Here is a 13,141-nt window from a genome sequence, read left to right as displayed (position 1 = left end):
TTTGAGTTACAGACTATTCTAAGAGAAATGACTTTCAACATCTAAACGTTGTCAGAACATTTTCCAATTAGAAGGACCTTGAACATACATTAATAAGCAGATAGAAATCATTCGTAATCACTTATTTTCAAATAAACACTTCTAAATGATTTGGCAATACCTAAAAAGTCATCCAGCCCCTTAAGTAATTTGAACACTACTCCCCCAAAATCTTGTTTACATTATCAGTGTGCTTAATGAAGCGTTTTGTCAGGCGCTATGCAAAGATAAATTTACCCAGAGTCGATGTCATCAAATTAACACAAGTTCCAAATTAGTAAAGTTCACATGAATCATGACATCAGGGAGATTATTACAAAAACAACATGCCAACGGATATTTTGGCTGTATGTTCATTAGGATGGATTTGTTAGACTCATACAGCAATAGCTTCATTATAGGACTCTCCAAGGCATTCATCTCCTTGAAACCATTTAAATGTGATAATACTAGTCTTATCTGGACAGATATAAAGTAGGGGAGGGCAAAGCGCCTCAAACGTCTCTGGATGATCTTAGAGCAATTGATATGTCTAGCCTCTGGACCTTAGTTTTTTTCTTTCCTAAGTATTTGGCCTTTTCGTTTTTGCTAATTTTGTATGTGATCTTGGGCAAGTTCTTTTTTTTTTTTTTTTTTTTTTTTTCATTTTTTTTCAAGTTCTTTTCTTTTTCTGGAATTAATTTCCAATATTTAAGAAAAAAGGGAGGGGGGTATTGGACTAGAGCATAAGTCAGCAAACTTTTCCTGTAAATGGCCAGATAGTAAATATTTTCAGCTTTCTACACCATATGGTCTCTATTGCAACTACTCACTCAGCCTTTGTAGCAAGAAAGCAGCCACAGGCAATATGTAAACAAATGAGCATGGCTGTGTCCCAATATAATTTTATTTACAAAAACAGGTGGTGGACCAGATTAGGCTCACAAGCCTATAGTTTGCATTTCCTGGACTAGAGGACCTCTAACTTCTAGCCCTGATATGGCCTTTCACCTAAAAGGAAGGAAGTTGCCCAAGGTCTTTCATTTGACAGAACCAGGATTTTTTTTTCTTTTTGTTTCTTTTCTTTTTTTTTTTTATTGGAGTTCAATTTGCCAACATATAGCATAACACCCCAGTGCTCATCCCATCAAGCGCCCATCACCCAGTCACCCCTACCCCCCCTCCACCTCCCTTTCCACCACCCCTTGTTCGTTTCCCAGAGTTAAGAGTCTCTCATGACAGAACCAGGATTGAAAACTGAGTCTCTGAATCTTAAATTCAAGGATCATTCCTCCATAGGAGATGATCTACCCAACCAAGAAACCTCCAGCTCTGAGACAGTGTATCACAGGCCTTCATAGAGAATGGGAGAATTTACCATTTGGGGCATAATTTGCTTAAAATTACTTTAGTAGGAAGTCATTAGTCATTAGGCTAAGGTGGCATTAACTTTTCCTGAGTTGCCCAAAATTCATCGGATTGAAAGAGCAAAATTCAAGAAGGCTGTTGGGGGAACAGATATGGATATTCATCAGAGTCCCACAGCGAAAAGGAAACAATTTCCTCCTCACCCCACATGTGCACAGTACATGATTTATGACGAAGCATTTTCATATATCTGTTAGTTGATTTCATGTCCACAGTATCTCTATGGGACGAGACTCATCGCTCTCTATTTGTGACAAAAGAAACTGAATCCCCGCACTACATTCACTTAGTAAGTGACGGCAGACAAAGGGAATAATGGTCTATGCCACAGTCACCAACCATTCATTCATTTAGACAACAAATATTTCCCAGGCGATTGATAAGGCAGGGGACTGGCAGTTAAAATAAGCCATATTGTCCCAGCCCTCCTGGAACTCACAGTCCAGTAGGGGTGAGAGACAATGACCAGAAAAAGAAACAACTAAGTCATTGCGTATGGTGACAGGTGCTAAGAAGAAAACAAACACGTATGGTCAGGATCAGGAGTGGAACTCAGGTTGGGTGATTCCACAGCTGTACTGGCCTCTCACTATCACTCCAGTGAAATGCCAGAGACTCAGCTGTGCCCTCCGGGGAAGGCCTCCCACACCGCCCTGGTCCCTCGGGAGCTGAGATCCTTTGAGCTCTGCCCAAAGTGAAGACAGAAGCCGTCTAGGCTAGCCAAGGAGGGCTCTCAGCCCCAGAAGCTCCAGGCTCCATCTACCCATCACAGTCCACAGTCTCCATCAGGAACTCCCAGCCACTTAGGGCAGCTAAGCACCTTCCCGCCCAGTGTTCCCCGTGTTCTCTTCCCATTCTACAAACAAGGACCCTAAGGCTCAGAAAAGCGAAATGACCCGCTTGGAGGTCACACAAATCAGCAGAGTCCTAATTCAAACACAAATCAGCCTGATTCAAAATCCATCTGCTTCTCAAAAACATTTGGTGGGGGATGTGGCATTCTAGAGGCTTCGAATCTTAATGAGTAAGATAGGATAGGGTAGGGGAAAGGGTAGGGGTACAGTAGATGGAACGAATCAGAATAGAGAGTGTTTTCCCTCAGATAACACAAAAATTAGGTAATTGAGAAGCTGCAGTTTAATGCACTCTTTTTCCCCTTCCCACTTTCCTTTCTAACCTGTAGCTCCACCCATCTACCCCTTAGAGGTGCTCTTGTGAACCTCCCTAGAGATACTTAAAGGCTTAGCTCAATAGTACTTTAGTCATCTGTAGAATCCCAAAAGAAATCCTAGTAAGAACCACTATTCACTGAGTACCTAGGATAAGCGAGGCACTGTGCAGGGTACGCTCCCAACATTGTCTCATTTAGTCTTTGCAGAAGCGCTACTAGGTGGTCAACATCAGCCCTACAGTAGACAAGGGACTGAGCCCAGAGAGTTAGGCTCCCACGGTCACAGAGAAAAGGCCAGAGCAGGGACTGGACCCTGGACCTAACTCTAAAGTTAGGGCTACCTCTCAAAAAATCAAAGTGGATTACTTCACAGGGAGTGACTGTCACCTGGTTCCTACCCAGGTGCCTCGCCAGACCCACATCTGGTGACCACCTGGGAAAGCTGGACACCAGCTCTACTCAAAGTGTGGTTCCCCCCAGAACATGAGAGACTCCTAACTCTGGGAAACGAACAAGGGGTAGTGGAAGGGAGGTGGGTGGGGGGTTGGGGTGGCTGGGTGACGGGCACCGAGGGGGGCACTTGACGGGAGGAGCAGTGGGTATTATGCTATATGTTGGCAAATCAAACTCCAATTTAAAAAAAAAGTGGGGTGGCTCGGGTGGCTCAGCGGTTTGGTGCTGCCTTCGGCCCAGGGCGTGATCCTGGAGACCAGGGATCGAGTCCCACGTCGGGCTCCCTGCATGGAGCCTGTTTCTCCCTCTGCCTGTGTCTCTGCCTCTCTCTCTCTCTCTCTCTCTCTCTCTCTCTCTCTCTTTCTCATGAATAAATAAATAAAATCTTAAAAAAAAAAAAAAGTGTGGTCCCCCAAACAGCAGCAGCAGCATCACCTGGGGGCTAAACAGGATTCACGTCCTCGGGCCCCACCCAGACCTATAGAGTCAGAATGGCCGGGGGCAGGGCCCACGACTTGGTGTTGGCAAGCTCTCCCAGGTGACGCAGGTGCGCATCCAACACGGAGGACTTTGGCCGTACGTGGCATCTCTGCGCCGGGGTAGCAACTATCACTACCAGGCAGCCACACACTGAAAACATTAGACACAGAAAAGGAACGCATCTCCCTCCGAGGCCCCACGTCTCTTGTGGGACAGGGCACAGGACCCAGAAGGCCTCACTCAAGGTTCCGTTCCCACAGTTAGGAGCTCATCCATCCTCTGCAGTGACAAAGGAGAGACGCTGACCCTGAAATGGGCAAATTAGAACATTGGGTGAAGCCAGTCCTGCCTCAGGAAGCGCCGGGCCCTATTTTGCCCTATTTTGCCTGCCCTCCCTGCACCCTCAACTCACTAGGGGAATTCTATCTCTGGCCGATGAGGGAATCTAAACCCTCCCAACCAAGCAGGGCTGGCTTTTCTCTTTGCGGTTCTGTATTGTCCGTCTGCGTGCTTTCTCACAGTAGATCCCGAAAACAAAAGTGCTCTTCTTGGTTTCCCACTTGGCAGTCCTTTTGCTTTTGAGGGTGTGGATTGCCCTGAGACCGATGCTACAAAGTGTGGGTTACAGATGCTTGAAGAAGATCTATGAACTCCGAGGGAGGGGGAGAAAAAAAAAAAAAGTTGTGAAATAAAGTAGTTATTTCAATCCATTTCTACTACTACTAACGTCTTGCCTTGTTTTTCTTAAATCAGCCTTAAATGTGTGGTCAAAAAGTATCTGACTTCACTTTATTTTGGAAACATCCTAACGTTGGAAAGCGGTGGCCCATAATCTCAGCACACTAACATAATTGTTTTCATTTCTGCCCATTCCATTTCAGGCCTTGTTTTCATATTCATATACGATTTTGCATGGTGGTAATTACACAGTAGAAGTGATATTTAAGTCTTGTTTTTCTCCTGGTTAAAGTTGCAGCATATGTGAGTTTACGTATTATCTTCATGATGATCGTTTTAAATTTCTGGACAATGGACTCATGGGTTGGCTTGCCGCTTACGCATTTCGCATACTGGACTCCTACTGTGTGCCAGATGCAACTCCAGGTCCCCGGGAACCTAACACTGGACAAGATAAGGTCCCTGCTCTCAAGACGGCAGCAGCACACGACTCCAGGGGATGCCAGTTATGCCCGTTTGTGTGTGTGTGTGTGTGTGTGTGTGTGTGTGTGTGTGTGAATGATGCCCCCGGAGTGCAGTGCACAGCCTGTATGGGCCACAGTGGGGAGTTGCTTGGTTGGGGCAGATTCCTTTAATTCCTCTAGGGGGTAGGTGAATGGAACAAAGGGCCAGGAGTAGGCCTAGCGACACACAGCTTCACTGCTCGGTGCTATGTATTACCAGATTGTTCTCCTAAGGCAGTACCATTTTCACTGCTACCAGTAGACAGCAAATGTGCTGTTTTCAACAAAAACTCATCAGCAATGAGTGTCAACTTTCTTTTTTTCCCCCCCCCCCCCCAAAAAACCTGCCAGTTGAGTTAGTTCACAATAGTCCCTGGAGAGAAGCTATGGATTTAAAAACATGCACGCTCGGGGGATCCCTGGGTGGTGCAGCGGTTTGGCGCCTGCCTTTGGCCCAGGATCGCGTCCCATGTCGGGCTCCCGGTGCATGGAGCCTGCTTCTCCCTCTGCCTGTGTCTCTGCCTCTCTCTCTCTCTCTGTGTGTGTGACTATCATAAATAAATAAAATAAAATAAAATAAAATAAAATAAAATAAAATAACATAAAATAAAAAAACATGCACGCTCCCTGGTGCTCATACTCTTCCTTCAGAGGCTTTCTTTAGCATCTAAGATGATGCTCCCAGATGATGAAGGTCAGAGGTAAAACGGGACATTGATATGTTTGAATGATCTTCCTAGAGCTAAAGGCAGAAAAAGGTTTTTTCACTGGGTTTAAGTTTTCTTTATGGGCCTAACCTGGACCCTTGTGTTGGACATGAGAAGGAAGGAGAAAGGGTGAAGAGGCTCCTCCAACAATCCTGACCATCACCTTGCTCCTCCTCGACTCTGAGAGGCGGTACAGTCCTCCTCAGGAGCTGGCTCTCTCCTCTCCCATCGGGGGCTCCTCCGCAACCTTGTCCATGCCCACAGGAGCCTCCACCCCCAGACACTTCCTCCTTGGTCAGGTCTTCCCAGACCCTTGCCTGGAGGACAGGGCTGGGTGCTCCTCACACCCCCCTCCCTGCTGGGGAAGGCTTGAGCTGAAGGTACAGTGAACTTTGCCTTCTCACCTGGGTCTTCCCTATCAGGCCACGGAGACCAGGACCTGCCCTTGGCTGCCAAGTGTCCCCAGAAGTGGCACATGCCTGGCTCACGATGGATTCTCAGCAAATGCCTGCGTGGCCCAGTGAAGCGGAGGGTCAGGAAGAGGATAAACGTTCTGACAAGTTGATAATAGAAGATAAGAAGCCACGGTCACCAGTTCGATACCATCCTTGGCGATCTGACCCTCAGGAATCCCAGTGAATTCAAGATTCTGACTTCCCTTTTTTCAGAAGCTCAAGGACATGAGCAATTAGCAGGGTTTTTTTTTTTTTTTTTACTTTTCCTACATCATCCCAATCACTCTTTCCTTTTTATGTTCAGTTATCCTTAATTCAGACCCTGTTGCTGCTCACGGACATTCTTCAAAGTTCTCCCATTATTCTGCTTCACTTTTTTCATGAGGCCTAAGCCCTCATTTTCAGGACAGAAAAGCATGTTTCATTGTCCTTGGGCTTCAAAATAAAGGAAATAAAACTAGTCTCATTTTTCACGAACACCTTACAGTAACACTCTCTCCTCCACCCTCAGGCCAACCCCGGGTACCAGGTGGGATTATTATCCCTTTTCACAGGAAGGGAAGTGGCCTCAGAGAGGTTCGGCCGCCTGCCTGAAGTCACACAGCCCGTGAACGGCAGGCAGGATCTAAACCCACGCAGCTGTGGGTTCGATCCTCTGTGTTCTTGCTGCAGTTGACCCCGAATGCCTCACGTGTGTCTGAAAACCGAGCCCTTTTCCTAGGTTGGCCACTTACTTCCAGGACAATACTCAGAAGCCTTGCCTTCACGTGGCGTGTCGCCTACTTAGCAAATGGAAGCAAACGTCGATGCCATCCCAACGTCACAAGACTATAAAAAGGAGAATCATGGGCCCCACTGCCAAGCAGGAGAGCTGGAGGCTTTGATGTAGTCTTGTGTTGCTCATCAGAACAGCTTGTTCCAAGGGCATAATGTCTACTCTGAGAAAGCTAAGTTGCTGCAACACCCATAAATCACAAGGACATTCAGATTTATGACATCTCTGTCTGCTCTCCAGAACCAGATTCACACACCTCAGGTGAGCTGGAGAACCGGGCTTGTGAGCGTGTCCTCTAGATTCGAAGTGGAAAAATGTCAGCACTGGAAGGGTGTCAGAAAATAACTCAGGCCGATCCTCTTGTTTTACCCAGGAAGAAACTAAAGCCCAACGTGCTAGCCCCTCTCCGGCCCTCCGCCTCCCCGTCGGAGGGTGGCCTGGACTCATTCCCCTACGAAGGCCCTTCCTGACTTGACGATCTCTGAGGCTCCAACCCAGCTCTTCTGACTGGAGGTGCACTGCGACAGCTCAAGGAGCACAGCCAGAGACAATAAACAAAAATGGAGCTGAGAATGCATCTTCTAAAGGCAGGAAAGGGGAGTCACAGCACATTCGGGCTGCAGATGGGTATCCTTGGTTGCATAAAAGATAATGGATCAAGACCAGTTTCACATCCATAGTCCAAACCGTTGGACCAAGACCCAAGGTATTAGACACAAGGGTATAAAGTGTAGGCAGAACAAAACGCAGGCTAAGCTGTGGGTAGCCAGCTAACAAGGCTGGTTCCCCTAAACGGAGATTAGCAAAAAAACAAACAAAAAGGATCCAACATTTTTATGAGCCAGCACCGCTGTCTGAATTTAATGACAATAATTTGAATAGGAAAGGAATACAGGAGCAGGCCATTCATCAACTCTTAAATAATAAACGTAAAGTTGCACAAGTTGAATTGCACGTACTACTTACTGGCTTTGAATAGGAAGAGCCAAAAAAAAAAAATCATGGAGCTCGCACGCCTCCTAGTGGCAATACTGGGGATTACTGCCGGGGAGGATTCCTCTTCACCCGCTGGGAGCCCTTAGCCCTGTCCAGCCAGGATTCACTGTGACCTGGTCCCACATACCATGCTCTGGGATTTGTGCCTTCATATACCTGGTCTCACCGCTGCTCATATTAGGTGACTATCTTTAGACCCATTTTATAGACGATGAAGAAGCTCAAAAAAGCTTAGATTGTTTGTCCAGAGCAAACACCCTAGTAAGGATTCCATCTAAGATCCAGGGGAGTTCCCGGTCCAGGGCTCCTTCCTCAACATCACACTGAGTACAAAGTGTTGAGGACACAGAGATGAATAAGATCCAGCCCCTGTTGGCCTGTTTGATCTCACTGTGTTCCCATATTTTAACTAGGCAGGCCGACTCATTAAAGAATCAGACGCAGAGTCCCAAGTGCTGTTTGCACGGAGGCAGGAACTGAGTGAGCACAGGCAGTGTGCTCAGGGACCCCGGCCCGCCCTCCCCCCCCCCCCCAGGGTCCCCGATGAGACACCAGTTGGAGCTGGGAGCTGGTGCATGAACCTCTTTGCTTGTTAATGCTCCCGGCTTGAAGCACGGCCTCCCGGCCTCCCGTCAGCCTGACACCTGGGTAAGAAACAAGGCCCTGGGTTGAGTAACTGCAAAAACAGACATCATTAGCCAGCAGCAACCTTCAAACGCTCCAAGTCAAGGCAGAGTCGAAAGAGAGTTAACAAGGCTTCCAATTTGTCTTTTACAGGGTTTGACATGTCAGGTCAAGGAAGATAGGAACCCTGTGGGAAGTCGGCGCAGAGAAAGTCGGGCTATTATTTTGGCTTGTTGATAGGAGTGACAGGTTAAGAAATGACTGTGGCCAAAAAAGACCTGAGCATCTATTTTTGCAAGGTACCAGAGTGCCATTTTCCACCTGGAACCGGTAGCAAATCATCCCACAGGAGAGAAAAACAGTCACAGATTTCTTCAGGTCCTAGCTAGCTTTTCCTTCCACATATATAACTTATACAGGGGGGTGGGGGGGGTGCATTCCTCATTTGTTGATGCTTATAAATACACTTTATAGAAATAACATCATACTTTGGACACTATTTTGCAAATTTTTTTTTAAAACCTATACTGCAAATAATTTCTCAAATTACTTGAATATTCCTCTCCCTCGTTTTCTGATATTTGCCTAGTGTTCCAATCTGGAGATATAACTAATCTTAAGATATGTATTTTAAAATAGAAAAATGAAATGCAGGTCACTTCAAATTTTCATCATAAAAATATTTTGTAAAAACTCCCTAAAGCTAAGTGTTTGCTACAGTTTCATTTTCTACCTTTAAATCTCTGTGTGACTCTTTTTTTCAAATATTTAGCCAGTATCTTTTGTTCATGTAATACAGAGGTTAAGGGTATGAACTTTGCTGTCAGATCTGGGTTTACGACTCTGCAACGTACCAACCAGGGGACTTCAGGCCAGGCGGTGACTACACCTGATGCAGTCACTTTGTCTGCAATAAATGGGCAATGATCGTGCATGCCTTCTGCAGCAAGAAGTAAACAGCACAAATAATAGATAATGCTTAATAAATGTTATCTGTACTTTTCCCTATTAATTCAAAATACTACCTTTATCCCACTCCAGATGTGTATACATACTTGTGTCTTTTCCTGAGATTTCTATTCTGTTCCATTGCTCTGATTACTCTTGCACCTTTTAATTATTTTATAAATGGTTTGAGTAAAAGTGGGGAATGCCTCTCCTTATTACTCTTCTTTTTTACATTTCTGAGCTTTCCTAACATTTATTCTCCCAAAATGTTTGAGAACCATTTTTGTCAAGTTCAAAAAAAAAAAACTCATTTTTTAATGAAAACTTTATTAAAGTCATAGTGACTTTAAAGTCACCTTCCACATCTTTTTAAATATACTTTATGTGAAGGAGAGTACAAGAGAGAGAGCACAAGCAGGGTGAGAGAGCAGAAGAGGGAGAAGCAGACTCCCTGCTGAGCAGTGAGCCCGATGTGGAATCGATGTGGAATCCCAGGATCCAGGGATCATGACCTGAGCCGAAGGCAGCCGCTTAACCGACTGAGCCACCCTAGCGCTCCCATAGCCTTCTTTTTAATTTAAAAAAAAAAAAAAAATCCTCAAATAACATAATCAGAGATTTCATTTACTCCAGTCTTTCATACCTCTCTATAACATGTTATAGTTTTCTCACATAGGCTCTGCATATTTCTCAAATTTATCTTTTTAAAAATCTTTTTTCGGGATCCCTGGGTGGCACAGCGGTTTGGCGCCTGCCTTTGGCCCAGGGTGCGATCCCGGAGACCCCGGATCGAGTCCCACGTCGGGCTCCCGGTGCATGGAGCCTGCTTCTCCCTCTGCCTGTGTCTCTGCCTCTCTCTCTCTCTCTCTCTCTCTCTCTGTGACTATAATAAATAATAAATAAATAAATAATTTTTTTAATAAATAAATAAATAAAAATCTTTTTTCTATTGTGTTTGAGACCCAGACCTTTCATGCCATTATATTTTCTAGCTCTTTTTGCTGGTATTCATTCATTCATTCATATGTGCACTCAAAAATACCTATGGAGCCTCACTATGTGTCAGGCACTGGATCAAGGGCTTAGAATATATTTGTGAACTCTCTCTCTCTCTCTCTCTCACACACACACACACACACACACACACACACACACACACACATTTGCCTTGTGGAGCTTATATTCTGGTGGCAGGGAGACAGAAAATAAAGAAAACAAACATGATCAACATAGGTAATATAATATTTCAGAAGATGTTAAGTGCTATTGAGGGTGGAAAAAAAGCAGAATCAGAAGAATCAAGAGTTTGGGGGAGAGCACAAATTTAAATTGGGTGGTGAGAGTAGGCCTCACTGATGTGTCTTTGAGAAAGGATGCAAAGCAAGTGATGTAGAGCTGCCCAAGAAAGTGCTCTAACAAAAGTTGCAGCCAGTGCAAAGGCCCTGAAGTGGTGAGCACGGCCAGCATGGAAGGGCAAGGAAGTCATTTAATAAGGAAAGCCAGTGATTTTTGTACAGTGCTTTAAGGATATGACTCGGTACTCATACCATTAGCGAAATCTTGGAAAAGGTAGCACCCACAAAAACATCCTTGAACCTCAACAGTCTTAGCTCTTTAGGAGGCACCACCTTCCACACCTCAATTGACATTACGACTCTGAACCAAGGATCCCTCTCTTGGCCCTCAAATCCAACATTTCTTTGTGTGGATGCCACTGGTATTTGGGGCAGGGCAATCCTCCACTGTATGGGACTATCTCACGTACTGCAGGGAAATTAGAATCCCTGCCCCCTGCCTGTTAATTATGGGCAGCACCCTTTGTCATTGTGACAATCATAGCAACCTCAAACATTTTCCAAATATCTTCCAGCTGAGAACCCCATGTGGGACTCTCAGGAACTATTCTCTTAGGCAAATTTTGCTGTCTGAATTTTGGTGGCTTATTCATGACAAGGCATACTATGTTGGTGACTCAGTGGGGAGCCCTGGGCTTCACATACCCACCACCAGATTGGCAGGAAAATTGACATTATGCTTTGAAAAGTAGAGTTCAGAGAAGTGAAGAAACTTGCTTGTTCAAGGTAACACAGCTGGTAAGTGAAGGAATCAAGACATAAACCCAGATCTTCTGGCTCCTTTTACGTATCTATGATAATTGAACTATCAGCAATTCTAAGTTCATTGAGCTCATTTCAATCTCAATAAAACCTTTGCACATAAAGAGGGAGACAAAGGGGAAAAAATAGACCCAATTCTATGTAATTCAACATGAATAATAATACAGCGTTAATAATAGCTGGTGGTTATTAAGTGTATAGTGCCAGGTACTGTGCTAACCAGCTTAATATGCATTTCCTACCTACACTTCTACAGCGCAGATATAGTTATGGCCACTCTTTTAAAACTTAGGGAACTTGGGATCCCTGGGTGGCTCAGCGGTTGAGTGTCTGCCTTTGGCTTGGCATGATCCCAGAGTCCTGGAATCGAGTCCCACATCGGGCTCCCTGCAGGAAGCCTGCTTCTCCCTCTGCCTGTGTGTGTGTCTCTGCCTCTCTGTGTCTCTCATGAATAAATAAAATCTTTAAAAATAATAAAAATAAAAAATAAATAAAACTTAGGGAACTAAGCATAGGAAAGTAACTTGCCAGAGTCAGAGAGAGAGGCAGAGGTAGAGTTTAATATCCATAACTAATCTCTTAACCATGAAACCATGAGACTGCAGCACAAATACTCATGCTTCCTTATGCTTCTTAGAGCAGCAATTAATAAATCGTATGGGAATTCTATTTATTTTCTAATGGGTTTTCATAAGAAATTTCAATCCAAAGCCTCTTTTTAAAAAGCTTTCTGGAGGTGCCTGAGTGGCTCAGTCAGTTAAGCATCCAACTCTTGGTTTCAGTTCAGGTGATGATCTCAGGGTCCCGGGATCGAGCCCCACTTTGAGCTCTGTGCTCAGTGTGGAGTCTCCTTATCCCTCTTCTGCTCTGCTTCTCCCCATGCTCGCTCTCTCTCAAATAAATAAAATGTTTAAAAATAAAAAAGTTGGGACTCCTGGACGGCTCAGTGGTTGAGCATCTGCCTTTAGCTCAAGGTGTGATCCCGGAGTTCCGGGATGGATTCCTACATCGAGCTCCCCACAGGGAGCTTGCTTCTCCCTCTGCCTCTGCCTCTCTCTGTATATCTCTCATGAATAAGTAAATAAAATCTTTACAAAATAAATAACTAATTAAAAGTTAAAAAAGTTTTCTGTACAAAAAAAATCAGCCAGTCTAAACAACAGAATCCTAGAATAGGGTCTAATAGTTAAATTATCCCCTAACAGCCATTAAGAAAGTGCTTGGTTGAATTTAAGAGCACTTGAGAGTTAATGGTTGCCTTTTGGTAACTTTTAGCATCTAAGTTCTTTTTAAAAGCAAATCAAACTGAAAGCTTTTTATATGTCAAGTCATAGAGGTTTCATAGGTGTCAAGTGGGTTTTGATGAGCACTGTGGATGAGCTATACTATGAATCAGTGCCATATGCTTTACTCTTCCCTAGAAACACTGTACATCTGGATCTTAGCAACAAGGGACAAAGGCTTGCCAATATCCATCACTTTTTGCCAAATTCACAATATTTGAAAAAATTTAAGCCACACTGAAAGAGGTCTGAATTTACCTTCTTCTACTCAGCCATTTAAGGCATTGAGTAGCTGGAATATAAATCATAAAATGTAATATAAATCATAAAATCATAAAATGTTCAAGTGGAAGAGTCACAGGAGAAACAGTTTGAGAATTATTGAGAGCCAAAGGAACTTTAAATATTACTTGGTTCGATCTAATCTCAGGCTTATCTGTCTTATCTACATAAGGGAAATTATTTAAATAATCATGTGATGATGGCTTATTTAAACGATTATACA

This window comes from Vulpes vulpes, chromosome 12, assembly GCF_048418805.1.
Source record: "Vulpes vulpes isolate BD-2025 chromosome 12, VulVul3, whole genome shotgun sequence".
NCBI classification, from domain to species: domain Eukaryota; kingdom Metazoa; phylum Chordata; class Mammalia; order Carnivora; family Canidae; genus Vulpes; species Vulpes vulpes.
The sequence above is the reverse complement of the archived record's forward strand: the minus strand, read 5'-3'. Positions refer to the sequence as shown.